This window comes from Rhynchophorus ferrugineus, unplaced genomic scaffold, assembly GCF_030347505.1.
Source record: "Rhynchophorus ferrugineus isolate W39M unplaced genomic scaffold, kcgeb_rfMv2 rfM6, whole genome shotgun sequence".
Classification (NCBI taxonomy): Eukaryota; Metazoa; Arthropoda; class Insecta; order Coleoptera; family Curculionidae; genus Rhynchophorus; species Rhynchophorus ferrugineus.
Window position 1 is genome coordinate 45,448,568 of NW_027472585.1, and position 16,021 is coordinate 45,464,588.

The following is a 16,021-nucleotide window of genomic DNA, read 5'->3' on the forward strand; positions in this document are numbered from 1 at the left end:
TGAAATTGAAGATTTTTCGTCTAAATTGATAATGAGCGATGAAGTCCATTTTTTTCTCAGTGATCATGTCAATAAATAGAACAGTCGGTTTGGGGAACATAGTATCTTCAATTAATTCATGAAAAATCATTGCATCCACTAAAAACATTGGTATGGTGTGGCATTCTTGATCATTCTTCAACATCATTGGTTGCTATTTTGTTGAAAATGACCAAGGTTTTGCAGTTACTATTACTGCTGAACGGTAGCAAGACATGATTCCAAATTTTCTTGTGCTTGAAATGGAAGAGCAAGAACTACAGGACATGTGGTTTCAGCAACATCAGATCAGAAACTCATTCAACAATTCAATTACTGAGTGCGTTTTTTCCATGAAGATTAATTTCGCGAAGTGACGATTTAGCATGGCCAGATATGGATTACCATTTAGCCGATAATTTTTCAATCATAAATAAACTTTTTACGAAAACCAAACTTACTTATCTTTTCTTTGAACAAAGTTATAGACAATCAAAATGGTAGCGGTACTTTTGCGCCACGTTGTATTGTAACACTATAGTCTTTTCGACCAAAACCATTCACATTTACAAAACGAGTAAAATTAAAGGAAACCACTGAACAATAGTTGATAGCAGGAAATCAATTCGAAGTATACAAATCCGATACTACTCGTCAAAAAGAAGAGTGGCACGTGATTGGAAAACTAAAATTTTAGTAATTATTGATGCTTTTACGAAGTTTTAACGAACAACACTAGAAAAGATGCATGAATTATACTTTAAACAGACTTGGGACAGGGTCATTGGGACATTGCCATTGACGCTGATGAAATGAAAAGACGTGAAGCTGGATGCAGTGCAATATTTTTTGAACGGAATACCTATGGAAGATGCCCTTTCCATAGGTATTCCTAGCACTAGTGAGACACACATTTTTTTTTATTACTCTTCGTGAGTCCACAATCTGCCCTATTGGCAATAAGTATTTCTTCTGTTTATATTATATATACATGGCATGTAGAAAATCACTTCATTAAGCAATCTTCTGTATAAAATATTATCTTAATTAATTAGTCTTATTCTAATACTTATTCTAAACTCTACATATGTCCAGTAATCAGATCAGGTGGTGTTAAACGTTTTAGTCTACGCACTTCACTATCACGTCGCATATTTAGCTGGTTAGCGTGTACATTGGGATGCACTGACACTCTTTCGAAGTACTTCACACAAACACGTTGGATTACACTCGTTATAGCTTCTAGAGGAATATCGCGTTGTATCACTTTATTTGAAATGTAGTACGGAGCATCAAAAATGGCACGCAACACCTTATTTTGGAACCGTTGAATGATGGATATATTAGATTTGCTAGCGGTACCCCATAGTTGGATTCCATATGCCCAAATGGGCTTGAGTATAGACTCATACAGCAATACCTTGTTATCTAATGATAACTTGGATATGCGCCCAATAGTGAGACACACATAATAATCAAATGTAATTGTACAAGTAAATGGGCCATTTGAAGTAGGATATTTGGTTGCTGCGGACAAGAATCAATTAGGGGAAGGCAGGCTGTGTTCTGATTAGATATTCTGTCAATTTTTCTCAATAAATTACTTTTTATAGAGAAAAAATCATCATAACATATGCCAGATCACAAAACCAAATCTAATCGATACTATTTCTGAATTTAACAGGTCAATTGAAAATTTCCCGGCCTGAAACATAGATGGCGCTACTAAAATTATATCCATACGTTTTTTAGTTAGCACTAACCCTCAAAAGATGCGTGTCTAAATTTGACAGCTGTCGGATTATTAGTTTGTGAATTATAGCATTTTCAGTGAAGCAACTTTTGTTATTGTGAAAAAAATGGATAAAAAGGAATTTCGCGTGTTGATAAAATATTACATCGCATTTGAAGAAAAAGAAAGTGCTGCTTCACCAAGACATTTGAAATTGTGGACCATTTGTCTTTGGCTCTGGTGCTTGTTAAACCTGGTGTTTCCTACATAAATCTCGGACACGGTTCACGGATGAGTCTCCGAGCGCCTGTTCGGTACCGTCGCGACGTTATTGTGCTTTTTATTCTTTTAGTTCCCTGTCATGTTCAGTCCCTGATCTCTAGCTTGGCCACTTTCTTGCGCGCCAGCATTTGTCTCCTCTTGGCTGCCATTCTGGGTATTCCTTTCTTCAAAATCAAACACCGTTTCGGCCCAAACGTTGATCCTTGTAACAGTTTCCTCATCGACTATCTCGTCTACTTTTCTTAGCTGGGAGTTCCCGTCGGCTGTCCGATGCCTGTTTCGGGCATCTACCCTTTTTCCAATTTCGCATGTCTCCAAGATATGCGTAGTGTCTTCTGGTCCTGTGCGAAACTCGCAGAGTCCGCGGGTCTCCTTCAGTTTCAATCTGTGCAGGTAAGCTTGCATATTTCCGTGGCCTGTCATCAATTGCACAGCCTTCCTATTCAGTCCTATGTTTCCTATCCCTGCTTGTTGGCAGTATTTGTAAAGGGTTCTTCCTTTAATGGATTGCTCCCAATGAATTTGCCTTCTTTTTACCTCTCCTTCTTTGATCCTATTGATGGTTCTGGTGCTGATCCATCCGTGGTTTTCCAGCCCTATTTCTTCCTTTCCGGTGACTTCTCTCGCGAGTCTGTCCGCGGTTACCATTTCCTCCGTTGTCATTCTCCGGCATCATCTTAGTGATATTTCACTGCCGGTTTTCTGCAAATCTAGTAAGGTTGTTTTGATTTGCATTTTGTCCTGGTTTCCTGTGTTTGCGTACTCGGCCCACCATATGGACATCCTACTGTCCGTTCGAATGGTGATTGGTCTCGGGAGGCTTTTGTCCCGTACCAGTTCTATGGCTTTCTGTACCGCCACCAATTCTGCCGCTTTGGAGCTCCATTCCTCTTTTACTCTAAGACTTATCTCTTCCTGGGCGTCTGTTCCTGTCCGTATCACTATTCCTATGCCTGCTTTTCCTTCGTTGGCACTAGCGTCTGTCCATATCTTGGTGTGTTCGACGCTGTTTGTCCGATTTTCTCACGGTTCCTCCCATGGCCATGGCATTTTCTTCGGTTCTAATCCTTTTGGCCCATTGGAGTATCCGTATTTTTCTGCAGCCCATCCCTGGATCTCGATGCGCCACAAGTTGGACTTCGAATTGCTTCCTCATCCACCGTATTCTCCAGAAAAATGAAAATATCTGAAAAACTTACTCAGATATATAATTATTAATATAATATAAACTGAACAACCGATGCTCGAACAACAAGTATTATTTGAAAAAAAAGTTTTCGAAATCAGGAAGGGAATATGAACATTTCGCTCGTTCAATATGAGAGATATGAAAAACGTTCCGGAAACCTGGAAAGGAAATGACGACGGGCGGTATGAACGCGGGGCCCACTCTATTGTGAATTGTATTATGACTGTTGAATTTTCTGTTGTTGTACGAGCGGAAAGGCGGATTACTTTAAAGCCTTTTAAAAATAACGGAGAAAAGGTCACCAAACAGTTTAATAGAATTCCTTCCAGCCGGAAACGCTCCTGTTATGAATGTTATTCCAATTTTACGGTTAATAAAAAAAAAACGATAAATTGAGATTTAATTAATGGTATACGGATTCGGTTTTACAATGGTTTTATTTCATTCTTCATGAAGTGTTTTAAATTAACGTATATAAATGCGGTATATTTTAATAAGTTTTTTAAAAATCAATTTTTCGTAATACCAGGTGTGTCGGTAATTACTCTTCGGTTCTTACTGGCGGCTTTCACTAGCCAAGTATCGAATGTTACGATTTGATACATAACAGGTCAATTGAAAAGTTCCTGACACATAGATGGTGCTACTAGAATTAAATGCACATGTTTTTTAGTTAGCCCTAACCATCAAAAGATGCGTTTATACATTTTACAGCTGTCGGATCATTAGTTTGTGGATTCTAGTATTTTGAGTGAAGCAGCTTTTGTTATTGTGAAAAAAATGGATAAAAAGGAATTTCGCGTGTTGATAAAATATTGATTTTTGAAGGGAAAAAATACCGTTGAAGCAAAAACTTCACTGGATGCCGACTTTCCGGATAATGTCCCAGGAAAATCAACCATCAAGGATTGGTATGCTAAGTTTAAATGTGGTGAAATAAGAACCGAAGACGATGAATGCAGTGGACGCCCGAAAGAGGTTGTTACCGACGAAAACATTTAAAAAATCCACAAAATGATTTTTAATTACCGTAAATTGAAATTGAATGAAATAGCAGATACTCTAAAGAGATCAACTGAACGTGTACATCATATCATTGATGAATATTTGGGTATGAGAAAGCTCTGTGCAAAGTGGGTGCCGCGCGAGCTCATTTTTGACCAAAAACAACGACGAGTTGATGATTCAGAGCAGTGTTTGAAGATGATCAAGCGTAATAAATCCGAGTTTTTGCGTCGATATGTGATAATGGATGAAACATGGCTCCATCATTTCACTCCGAAGTTCAGTCGACAGTCATCCGAATGGACTGCACACGATGAACCCGCCCCAAAGCGTGGGAAAACTCAACAGTCTGCTGGCAAGTTTATGGCGTCTGTATTTTGGCATGCGCAAGGAATAACTTTCATTGACTATCTTGAAAAAGGAAGGACCATCAACAGCGACTATCACATAGCGTTATTGGACCGTATGAAGGGCGAAATCGGCGAAAAACGACCGCATTTGAAGAAAAAGAAAGTGCTGCTTCATCAAGACAATGGACCGTGTCACAAATCAGTGAAAACGATGGCAAAAATCCATGAAATGGGCTTCGAATTGCTTCCTTATCCGCTGTATTCTCCAGATCTGGTCCCCAGCGACTATTTCCTATTCTTAGATCTCAACAGAATGCTCGCTGGGAAGAAATGTTTGGTCGAATGAAGATGTGATCGCCGAAACCGACTTTAACTGTTTAACGAGTGCATTGGGATGCACTAATAGTCTTTCAGAGTACGTCGCACAAGCATTTCGGATCACACTTATTATAGGTTTTAAAGGGATATCGCGTTGAATCAGTTTGTTGGACACTTAATATGGGACATCGACGATGACTCGCAACACCTTATTCTGGAACTTTTTCCTCTTCTCTACGGTGACAGGTTTATAGAACGATAAGTAGAGAAAAATGTGTATATGAAATTAATTCATTTGGTCTACGAAAAAAATGTGACAGTATATAATTGACGTAAAAACCAAATTTCATTCCTTGTTAAAAAGGTAAGGGGTCGAAATAATCATAAAACACATAAAAACACAACGTATATATTTTGACGCAGCGAAGAAAAAAAGTTCTGATTATCACACGATGATAGTTGTTCAAGGATAATTATTAGCAAAACGCTGACGGTTTAACATAAAATTACCATAGATAAGGTCAAGATTACTGTTCGGAATTGATCCACAAATCTTGTGAAATGCCCGGCTATAAATAAAAAAAGAAACACAAAAGGATACGGTTGCGTGCTTTAAAGTAGGAGCACGTGTGCTCCACTAACTACCGAATCACGAAACATTTCGATTACCGCCAAGTAATCGACTTATATCCCGATTTATCCCGTTCGCTTTTTCCTTTTTTTTTAATTCGCGAGACCTTGGAAGAATAATGTCGCCACTTGAGAACAACATTTCAAAATTTAATCGGCTATAAGTGCTTTAATAGTATCTTTATTTTAAAACGAAATGTAGAGAATAGAAATATACGGGTCTACTGTGAAGTTAAGTCCATCAATTTAGAAAAGAGACTTCTACAGGGAGCTGTTAACAAATCATCGGTATTGTCTTCTTCCATCGGGTTCTACATCTCCCCTCCAAAGTCCTCAACCACTCATTTCTGTCGTAAATTTAGATGTTGTCATGTCCATTACATATCACTATTAATATTATTCGTATTGTTAATATGTAGACTTACCTATCTGCACTGTTTGCAGACGATATACTAGTCTACTGTGCTGTTAAGTGCACCAACTTAAAGAAAGATTTCTACAGGGAGCTGTGAATAAATCATCGGTATTGTCTTCTTCCATCGTGTTCCACATCTCCCCTCCAAAGTCTTCAACTACTCATTTCTGCCGTAAATTTAGATGTTGTCATGTCCATTACTCATCACTATTAATATTATTCGTATTGTTAATATGTAGACTTACCTATCTGCACTGTTTGCAGACGATATACTAGTCTACTGTGCTGTTAAGTGCACCAACTTAAAGAAAGATTTTTACAGGGAGCTGTGAATAAATCATCGGTATTGTCTTCTTCCATCGGGTTCCACATCTCCCCTCCAAAGTCTTCAACTACTCATTTTTGCCGTAAATTTAGATGTTGTCATGTCCATTACACATCACTATTAATATTATTCGTATTGTTAATATGTAGACTTACCTATCTGCACTGTTTGCAGACGATATACTAGTCTACTGTGCTGTTAAGTGCACCAACTTAAAGAAAGATTTCTACAGGGAGCTGTGAATAAATCATCGGTATTGTCTTCTTCCATCGGGTTCTACATCTCCCCTCCAAAGTCCTCAACCACTCATTTCTGTCGTAAATTTAGATGTTGTCATGTCCATTACATATCACTATTAATATTATTCGTATTGTTAATATGTAGACTCACCTATCTGCACTGTTTGCAGACGATATACTAGTCTACTGTGCTGTTAAGTGCACCAACTTAAAGAAAGATTTCTACAGGGAGCTGTGAATAAATCATCGGTATTGTCTTCTTCCATCGTGTTCCACATCTCCCCTCCAAAGTCTTCAACTACTCATTTCTGCCGTAAATTTAGATGTTGTCATGTCCATTACACATCACTATTAATATTATTCGTATTGTTAATATGTAGACTTACCTATCTGCACTGTTTGCAGACGATATACTAGTCTACTGTGCTGTTAAGTGCACCAACTTAAAGAAAGATTTCTACAGGGAGCTGTGAATAAATCATCGGTATTGTCTTCTTCCATCGTGTTCCACATCTCCCCTCCAAAGTCTTCAACTACTCATTTCTGCCGTAAATTTAGATGTTGTCATGTCCATTACACATCACTATTAATATTATTCGTATTGTTAATATGTAGACTTACCTATCTGCACTGTTTGCAGACGATATACTAGTCTACTGTGCTGTTAAGTGCACCAACTTAAAGAAAGATTTCTACAGGGAGCTGTGAATAAATCATCGGTATTGTCTTCTTCCATCGTGTTCCACATCTCCCCTCCAAAGTCTTCAACTACTCATTTCTGCCGTAAATTTAGATGTTGTCATGTCCATTACACATCACTATTAATATTATTCGTATTGTTAATATGTAGGCTTACCTATCTGCACTGTTTGCAGACGATATACTAGTCTACTGTGCTGTTAAGTGCACCAACTTAAAGAAAGATTTCTACAGGGAGCTGTGAATAAATCATCGGTATTGTCTTCTTCCATCGTGTTCCACATCTCCCCTCCAAAGTCTTCAACTACTCATTTCTGCCGTAAATTTAGATGTTGTCATGTCCATTACACATCACTATTAATATTATTCGTATTGTTAATATGTAGACTTACCTATCTGCACTGTTTGCAGACGATATACTAGTCTACTGTGCTGTTAAGTGCACCAACTTAAAGAAAGATTTCTACAGGGAGCTGTGAATAAATCATCGGTATTGTCTTCTTCCATCGGGTTCTACATCTCCCCTCCAAAGTCCTCAACCACTCATTTCTGTCGTAAATTTAGATGTTGTCATGTCCATTACATATCACTATTAATATTATTCGTATTGTTAATATGTAGACTCACCTATCTGCACTGTTTGCAGACGATATACTAGTCTACTGTGCTGTTAAGTGCACCAACTTAAAGAAAGATTTCTACAGGGAGCTGTGAATAAATCATCGGTATTGTCTTCTTCCATCGTGTTCCACATCTCCCCTCCAAAGTCTTCAACTACTCATTTCTGCCGTAAATTTAGATGTTGTCATGTCCATTACACATCACTATTAATATTATTCGTATTGTTAATATGTAGACTTACCTATCTGCACTGTTTGCAGACGATATACTAGTCTACTGTGCTGTTAAGTGCACCAACTTAAAGAAAGATTTTTACAGGGAGCTGTGAATAAATCATCGGTATTGTCTTCTTCCATCGGGTTCCACATCTCCCCTCCAAAGTCTTCAACTACTCATTTCTGCCGTAAATTTAGATGTTGTCATGTCCATTACACATCACTATTAATATTATTCGTATTGTTAATATGTAGACTTACCTATCTGCACTGTTTGCAGACGATATACTAGTCTACTGTGCTGTTAAGTGCACCAACTTAAAGAAAGATTTCTACAGGGAGCTGTGAATAAATCATCGGTATTGTCTTCTTCCATCGGGTTCTACATCTCCCCTCCAAAGTCCTCAACCACTCATTTCTGTCGTAAATTTAGATGTTGTCATGTCCATTACATATCACTATTAATATTATTCGTATTGTTAATATGTAGACTCACCTATCTGCACTGTTTGCAGACGATATACTAGTCTACTGTGCTGTTAAGTGCACCAACTTAAAGAAAGATTTCTACAGGGAGCTGTGAATAAATCATCGGTATTGTCTTCTTCCATCGGGTTCTACATCTCCCCTCCAAAGTCCTCAACCACTCATTTCTGTCGTAAATTTAGATGTTGTCATGTCCATTACATATCACTATTAATATTATTCGTATTGTTAATATGTAGACTTACCTATCTGCACTGTTTGCAGACGATATACTAGTCTACTGTGCTGTTAAGTGCACCAACTTAAAGAAAGATTTCTACAGGGAGCTGTGAATAAATCATCGGTATTGTCTTCTTCCATCGGGTTCTACATCTCCCCTCCAAAGTCTTCAACTACTCATTTCTGCCGTAAATTTAGATGTTGTCATGTCCATTACACATCACTATTAATATTATTCGTATTGTTAATATGTAGACTTACCTATCTGCACTGTTTGCAGACGATATACTAGTCTACTGTGCTGTTAAGTGCACCAACTTAAAGAAAGATTTCTACAGGGAGCTGTTAACAAATCATCGGTATTGTCTTCTTCCATCGGGTTCTACATCTCCCCTCCAAAGTCCTCAACCACTCATTTCTGTCGTAAATTTAGATGTTGTCATGTCCATTACATATCACTATTAATATTATTCGTATTGTTAATATGTAGACTCACCTATCTGCACTGTTTGCAGACGATATACTAGTCTACTGTGCTGTTAAGTGCACCAACTTAAAGAAAGATTTCTACAGGGAGCTGTGAATAAATCATCGGTATTGTCTTCTTCCATCGGGTTCCACATCTCCCCTCCAAAGTCCTCAACCACTCATTTCTGTCGTAAATTTAGATGTTATCATGTCCATTACATATCACTATTAATATTATTCGTATTGTTAATTTGTAGACTCACCTATCTGCACTGTTTGCAGACGACTGTTTACTAGTCTACTGTGCTGTTAAGTGCACCAACTTAAAGAAAGATTTTTACAGGGAACTGTGAATAAATCATCGGTATTGTCTTCTTCCATCGGGTTCCACATCTCCCCTCCAAAGACCTCAACCACTCATTTCTGTCGTAAATTTAGATGTTGTCATGTCCATTACATATCACTATTAATATTATTCGTATTGTTAATATGTAGACTTACCTATCTGCACTGTTTGCAGACGATATACTAGTCTACTGTGCTGTTAAGTGCACCAACTTAAAGAAAGATTTCTACAGGGAGCTGTGAATAAATCATCGGTATTGTCTTCTTCCATCGGGTTCCACATCTCCCCTCCAAAGTCCTCAACCACTCATTTCTGTCGTAAATTTAGATGTTGTCATGTCCATTACATATCACTATTAATATTATTCGTATTGTTAATATGTAGACTTACCTATCTGCACTGTTTGCAGACGATATACTAGTCTACTGTGCTGTTAAGTGCACCAACTTAAAGAAAGATTTCTACAGGGAGCTGTGAATAAATCATCGGTATTGTCTTCTTCCATCGGGTTCCACATCTCCCCTCCAAAGTCCTCAACCACTCATTTCTGTCGTAAATTTAGATGTTATCATGTCCATTACATATCACTATTAATATTATTCGTATTGTTAATATGTAGACTCACCTATCTGCACTGTTTGCAGACAATATACTAGTCTACTGTGCTGTTAAGTGCACCAACTTAAAGAAACATTTCTACAGGGAGCTGTGAATAAATCATCGGTATTGTCATCTTCCATCGGGTTCCACATCTCCCCTCCAAAGACCTCAACCACTCATTTCTGTCGTAAATTTAGATGTTGCCATGACATGAATTATACGCCATATACCTGACCCTAAAATATGTGTGTTTCCAACCAAACGGAAAGTGGCTCAATGTTTCATACTTCTACAGTTCGCTGGATTGCTTCTTTGAACGGAAGTATCGAATATATAAAAATTACATGCAAATTGTTTTTATTTTGTAAATTATATATACATTCTGTACAAAAAGTTCCATCCGCTAGTACCCTTGCTGACTGATGATTTGCTGACGCTAGCGTGGATTCTCTCTCATGTTGGGATACTTGGGAATGAACAGGTAGATGCTGCGGCGAGGTCTGTAGTCCACTCTTAACTCCCTATCGAGAATATATATATATATTCGAGAATATATATATATATATATATATATATATCCACGCTGACCTCTTTTCAATCATCAGAATCTTTACCGAAGCTGCAGCGCAAAGATGCTGGCACTCAGAGGATGGATTAGACAAACTTTTTGAAATAAAAAGTGACTTGTCCTTGTGTGTGACTTGTGTTGTGAATGTCCTCAAGCGCTTAATCGACATGTGAATTCTGTGAACAATCCCCAGTCTCTGTCTTCTACCTTTTGAGTGGCTGCCATCGCCATATATAACCATTTTGTTGATATTACTATGAATGACCGGGTATAGCACTTTACTACTACCTCGTAATTACTGTCGATTGCTGGAATCATATTTCGTCTCGCATGAACGGACATTCTCAATACTTCAACCTATTTCGGCTAGTGTTCCACAGGGTAGTGTCTTGGCACCATTCTTGTATCTGCTCTATACTACCGATATCCCAACAACAACGCTCGATCATCTTCAAATGCTGGTCCGAATCATCAACTAGTCGTTGTTTTTGGTCAAAAGTGAGCTCGTCCGGCACCCAATTTGCACAGAGCTTTCTCATACTCAAATATTCGTGAATGATATGATGTATACGTTCAGTTGATATCTTTAGTTTTTATCTGCTATTTCATTCAGTTTCAATTTACGGTAATTCAAAATCATTTTGTGGATTTTTAAAATGTTTTCGTCGGTAACAACTTCTTTTGGGCGTCCACTGCGTTCACCATTTTCGGTGTTCTTTTCAACACGTCTAAACTTAGCATATCAATCCTTGATGGTTGATTTTCCTGGGGCAGTAATATTTTATCAACACGCGAAATTCCTTTTTATCTATATTTTTCACAATAACAAAAGTTGCTTCACTCAAAATGCTATAATTCACAATTTAATTGATCCGACAGCTGTCAAATTTATACATACATCTTTCAAGGGTTAAGGCTAACTAAAACTAAAAAAAACATATGGATATAATTCTAGTAGCGCCATCTATGTGTCAGGCCCGGGGACTTTTCAGTTGACTTGTTATATTCAATCTATTAGTACTTACAGTACAATACAATTTTGAAGGCTATAATAATACTAACTAGGGTTTTTTGTGAATCAAAAACATTCCCTGCCGTCAAAGTCGCATTCAAAGTTATTGAGTTATTTTTACAATGTTATTTTGTCACATCGATATTCACCTTTGTTCCGCGGTAGTTCTATCGAGAAAAAAACTCCCATGAACAAATGTAATTTATTTAAATTGTTATTTTCCGCCATCGGGGACCCTTTCAGATTAACCAAATTGCCTGAAATAACTTTGATATGCAATAAATTACAAACGGCGACACGCCTATCCGTAAAATCTGTTTATTTAGCGAACTGTTAATTGGTAATTATAAACGAATTCTGGTTTCCTACGGGACTAAACTACATTTCATTTATATGTTAATTTTATTTCATTTTTAAGTGTACGGGTTTGGCGCGACGCCATCAACTTTTCACAATATCTAGTACGTTTGAATGTGTTTTATAATGAACGTGTAATAAAGTTTTGCGCGGTATGTATTCGCACATTTCGACTGAAAGTTTTTCCTTTATTTTGTTACCCAGATTGAAAAATTATTAATTGATTTAAACACACTATTTTACTTAACGGAAAGGAGGGGCAACTGATTCAATGGCGATACGAAACGACACTGAAGATTTTTTATAGAGTAGTCTATAGCATGTTATGCAGTCTCAAAATTCGCTGACTTAACACATAGATGGCGCTAGTTTTATTGCATTCAACACTCCTTCAGTTAGTACAAACCTTCAAAAGAAAGTTGTTAAAATTTCGTGATATTCCACTAATTAGTTTGTGAGTTATTGTGTTAAGAGTGACACTATTTTTGTTATTTTCGGAATAATTATAACCAATCAAATAACTCAATCTTAATATAAATAAATTTTCTATATACGAGGGTGGTTCAAATATGATCCAGAAAAATTCTCTGATACGTTTATTTACTACTGAAAAAAATTACAAAAATGTACAGTTTCTCTACGTATTTCCCCCCACTTGTTACGCACTTTGTTCATCACTTCGGAATTTTCGGAAAACTCCGTCAGCCATGTGCGGACGAACTCTCCCTCGATCTTTGACCTCCGAGGGCTTCTTTCAGTGGTCCAAATATGTGGTAGTCGCAGGGTGATAAATCCGAACTGAAGGGGGGGGGGTGTTCCAGTACCTCCCACCCTATTTCTGATATTGTATCGAGCGTGAGACGCGCCGCATGAGAGCGCGCGTTATCCTGGAGGATAATCTTACTTCGTACTGGAATGTTGCTCCGTCTCGAGCGATTAGCGAGTTTCACGTGTGTTTTCAGAAGGTTAGAGTACTATGCAGCATTAATGGTACGTTGGGTGCGCAGGAAATCGACGTACAGCACGCCCCGCCGGTTCCAGAACACCGTACACAGAACATTTCCCGCGGAACTGGTTGTCTTCGCTTTGACTGGCCCCCCTTTCTCCTTCTTCCTCCACTTTTTAGACGACATATTACTTTCGGGAGTGTAATAGAGTATCCATGTCTCGTCTGTAATGAGGATTCGTCTTAAAAAACCGCTCCCTCCGCCTCGTATTAAGTCAGCGACCGGCAACAAACTTTCAACCGAGTACATTTTTGCTCGAAGTTCAACAGTTTAAGAACTCATCGCACCGTTATTTTACGATATTGAAAGTGTTTGTCTGAATGTTGTCTCGTGTGAGGCTGGTTCCTGGTCGACTATCATGCGCTTCATTCTCGACGGTTTCGCGGCCATCCTTGAATGCTTTGGCCCATTTAAACGCCTTCCGACACTAAAAAACGAATGACAATACGTTGCGCACCGACGATCGGCACTTGACGTTCACTCATGGTCGTAGCACGCGCGTGAAACATGCGCTCCCGACAAAAATTATGCCACATTATTCGTAAGGGCTCTAGCTATCACATACTCAAGCTACGACCTTCAAAACATACATGCGCGCCATCTACAGCGTTTGTCTCCATCACATTTGAACCACCCTTGTAGGTAAAATTCGTAAATTCAATACTAGCTTCCAAATGACATTATTTGGAACAACGGGACTCATTCAGAATTAGGATGGTCTTAGATTGATTTAAGGTTTAGTGCCAGACACTGTCTGTACGATCATATCGAACAGATGAAGGAGATAGCAACTGTGGCAGCTTTGTTACAGTGACAAAACTGACTTACATAATAACATAAACGATCTAAACAATTACAATCTATTAAAAAATTAAATTTTCGTCCGCTAGTATTATATATTTCTAAATTTTCAAACATACTTTTAAAGCTTCAATATAGAATATATTTCTTTTGTTTCAGGTCCCTTCAATATGATGGATTGTTGATAATAGGTAATACGTATGTATATATATAGTATAATAAGAACCATTATTTCTGTTACTTAGCATAATTAGTATTGACTCTGTAAATAAAATATGAACAATGTCAACTAATAAAGCAATAAGTTTTTATTCTGTATATTAAAGTTATTTTACGCACTAAACAGCATTTTATACATTTGTATTAACGATTTTTTAAAACCTCTTATACTGCCAGAATTATTGAATTAACTGGAGAGTTTAAGTAATGTTTTCCTTCATGTTTAATGAAAACTCATCTGAAATATTACTCTCACTATCTAGGATTAGGATATTTCCCCAGGATTTTCAATTTTTTGTTGATCTGAATGTTTTTTGTCTATTATATCGTTAACTAGTTGAAATGAATAACGAAACCTATGAAAAATTGTTTTATTGATGGTACTCAATTATATTTAGAAGCAATTTTATGTTAGTTTAACAGAATTTTAACAAAATGGGCGGTGAGATATCAGCACACAGCTATAAACTAAACTAACACACTGAAATTTGGGTAGAAGCTTGCAGATTGAGATCATCCGATTGTAGTAGTAGTAGTGGATCTGGACTATATGGATTATTCTATTCGTGCTATATCATGCAAATTTGGTTTGGAAGTAAAGCAAACTGTAAGCTGTTCTTACGAAACAACGACTAGGCACATTTTGCTAGCATTTATTCTAGGAAGATTATGCCGCAAATTGAAAATACCAGTACAGCTAAATTTGATGATGTGATATTCGATCGATTATTCTTACCAACAATATTTTTTTTTATTATTTATTCAGAGTTGCTCAGTAATATGCTCAGTAATAAATATAAAGCTTTTGAGTGAGATTCGACTTCTGTTATATGTTCCTCAAAACTTCTCACGGTATAAACATACTCGTATACTCAACAAGGCTATAAATTAAAATAGAAGTGAATGGTAGTTTAATTGGGAATAAATTGGTACCTTAATTGGTGCTAGTATATCGTTTCAACTTTACTGTTATGTAAAAAACTTAGTTTTACATATTTATCACGTATTTATGTAAATTCCTGACCAGGTCAGTGAAAATGAATACCAGACGAATGAAGTCGTTTATGGAATTTATAAAGTGCCTGTCCCATAAAACCGACTAATTATTTTCTTATTTTAACACTTATGGAAAAGCGGAAGTCACGCTACTGCTAGATAAGCGTCCGGCTATGCTGCCAAGAAACTTGTTGGAGGTCAGTGAGACAAATTGTTTTTGCTGAATTTGAATATCGGTGATAACCCACTATTATGCCAGCGATAAACTGCACTAATATCCTCTTGATGACTCTAATCGCTCTTATATATATTTAAAGATATACTTGAAATATTTTTGGGTTTTGTGATTAGAAAAATGTTGATGAAAAGTGCAGGTTTTCAAAAAATAGAATTGGCTCGTTTTCACATGTTTTGTGCTCCAAATATGCGTGTACAGTGTTTTGCGTTATTTCGTTTTATTTATGAAATATAATGAAAATGAATGCCATGAAATTTTTGTATTGTAGTAAGTCTTACTTTTGTAAAAAACTTTGTTTAGTGTTAACAACTTGGTTCTCAACTTTAAGCAGCTATAAATATAAATGTTCTGCTTCAGTAGGTACTTAGTATTAGACAATGTAACAGGTCAATTGAAAAGTCGTGGACCTGACACATACATGGTGCTACTAGAATTAAATCGTTATGTTTTTAGTTAGCCCTAATCCTCAAAAGATGCGTGTACCAATTTAACATTTGTCGGATCGTTAGTTTGTGAATTATAACATTTTGAGTGAAACAATTTTTGTTATTGTGAAAAAAATGGATAAAAAGGAATTTCGCGTGTTGATAAAAGATTGCTTTTTGAAGGGAAAAAATACAGTTGAAGCAAAAGCTTGGCTTGGTGCCGAGTTTCCGTACACTGCCC

General features: G+C 37.1%; 1 protein-coding gene across 4 annotated transcripts in view; it reads left to right on the forward strand.

Annotated features, from left to right (window-relative positions):
• Shab (Shaker cognate b) overlaps nucleotides 1–16,021 on the forward strand; it is a 190,610-nt gene that overhangs the window by 32,420 nt on the left and 142,169 nt on the right. For all 4 annotated transcript variants that reach the window (XM_076407100.1, XM_076407104.1, XM_076407102.1 and 1 more), the window contains one exon: nucleotides 14,062–14,093. The gene's annotated coding sequence lies outside the window, so the exon portion shown is untranslated. The remainder of the gene's footprint in view (nucleotides 1–14,061; nucleotides 14,094–16,021) is intronic.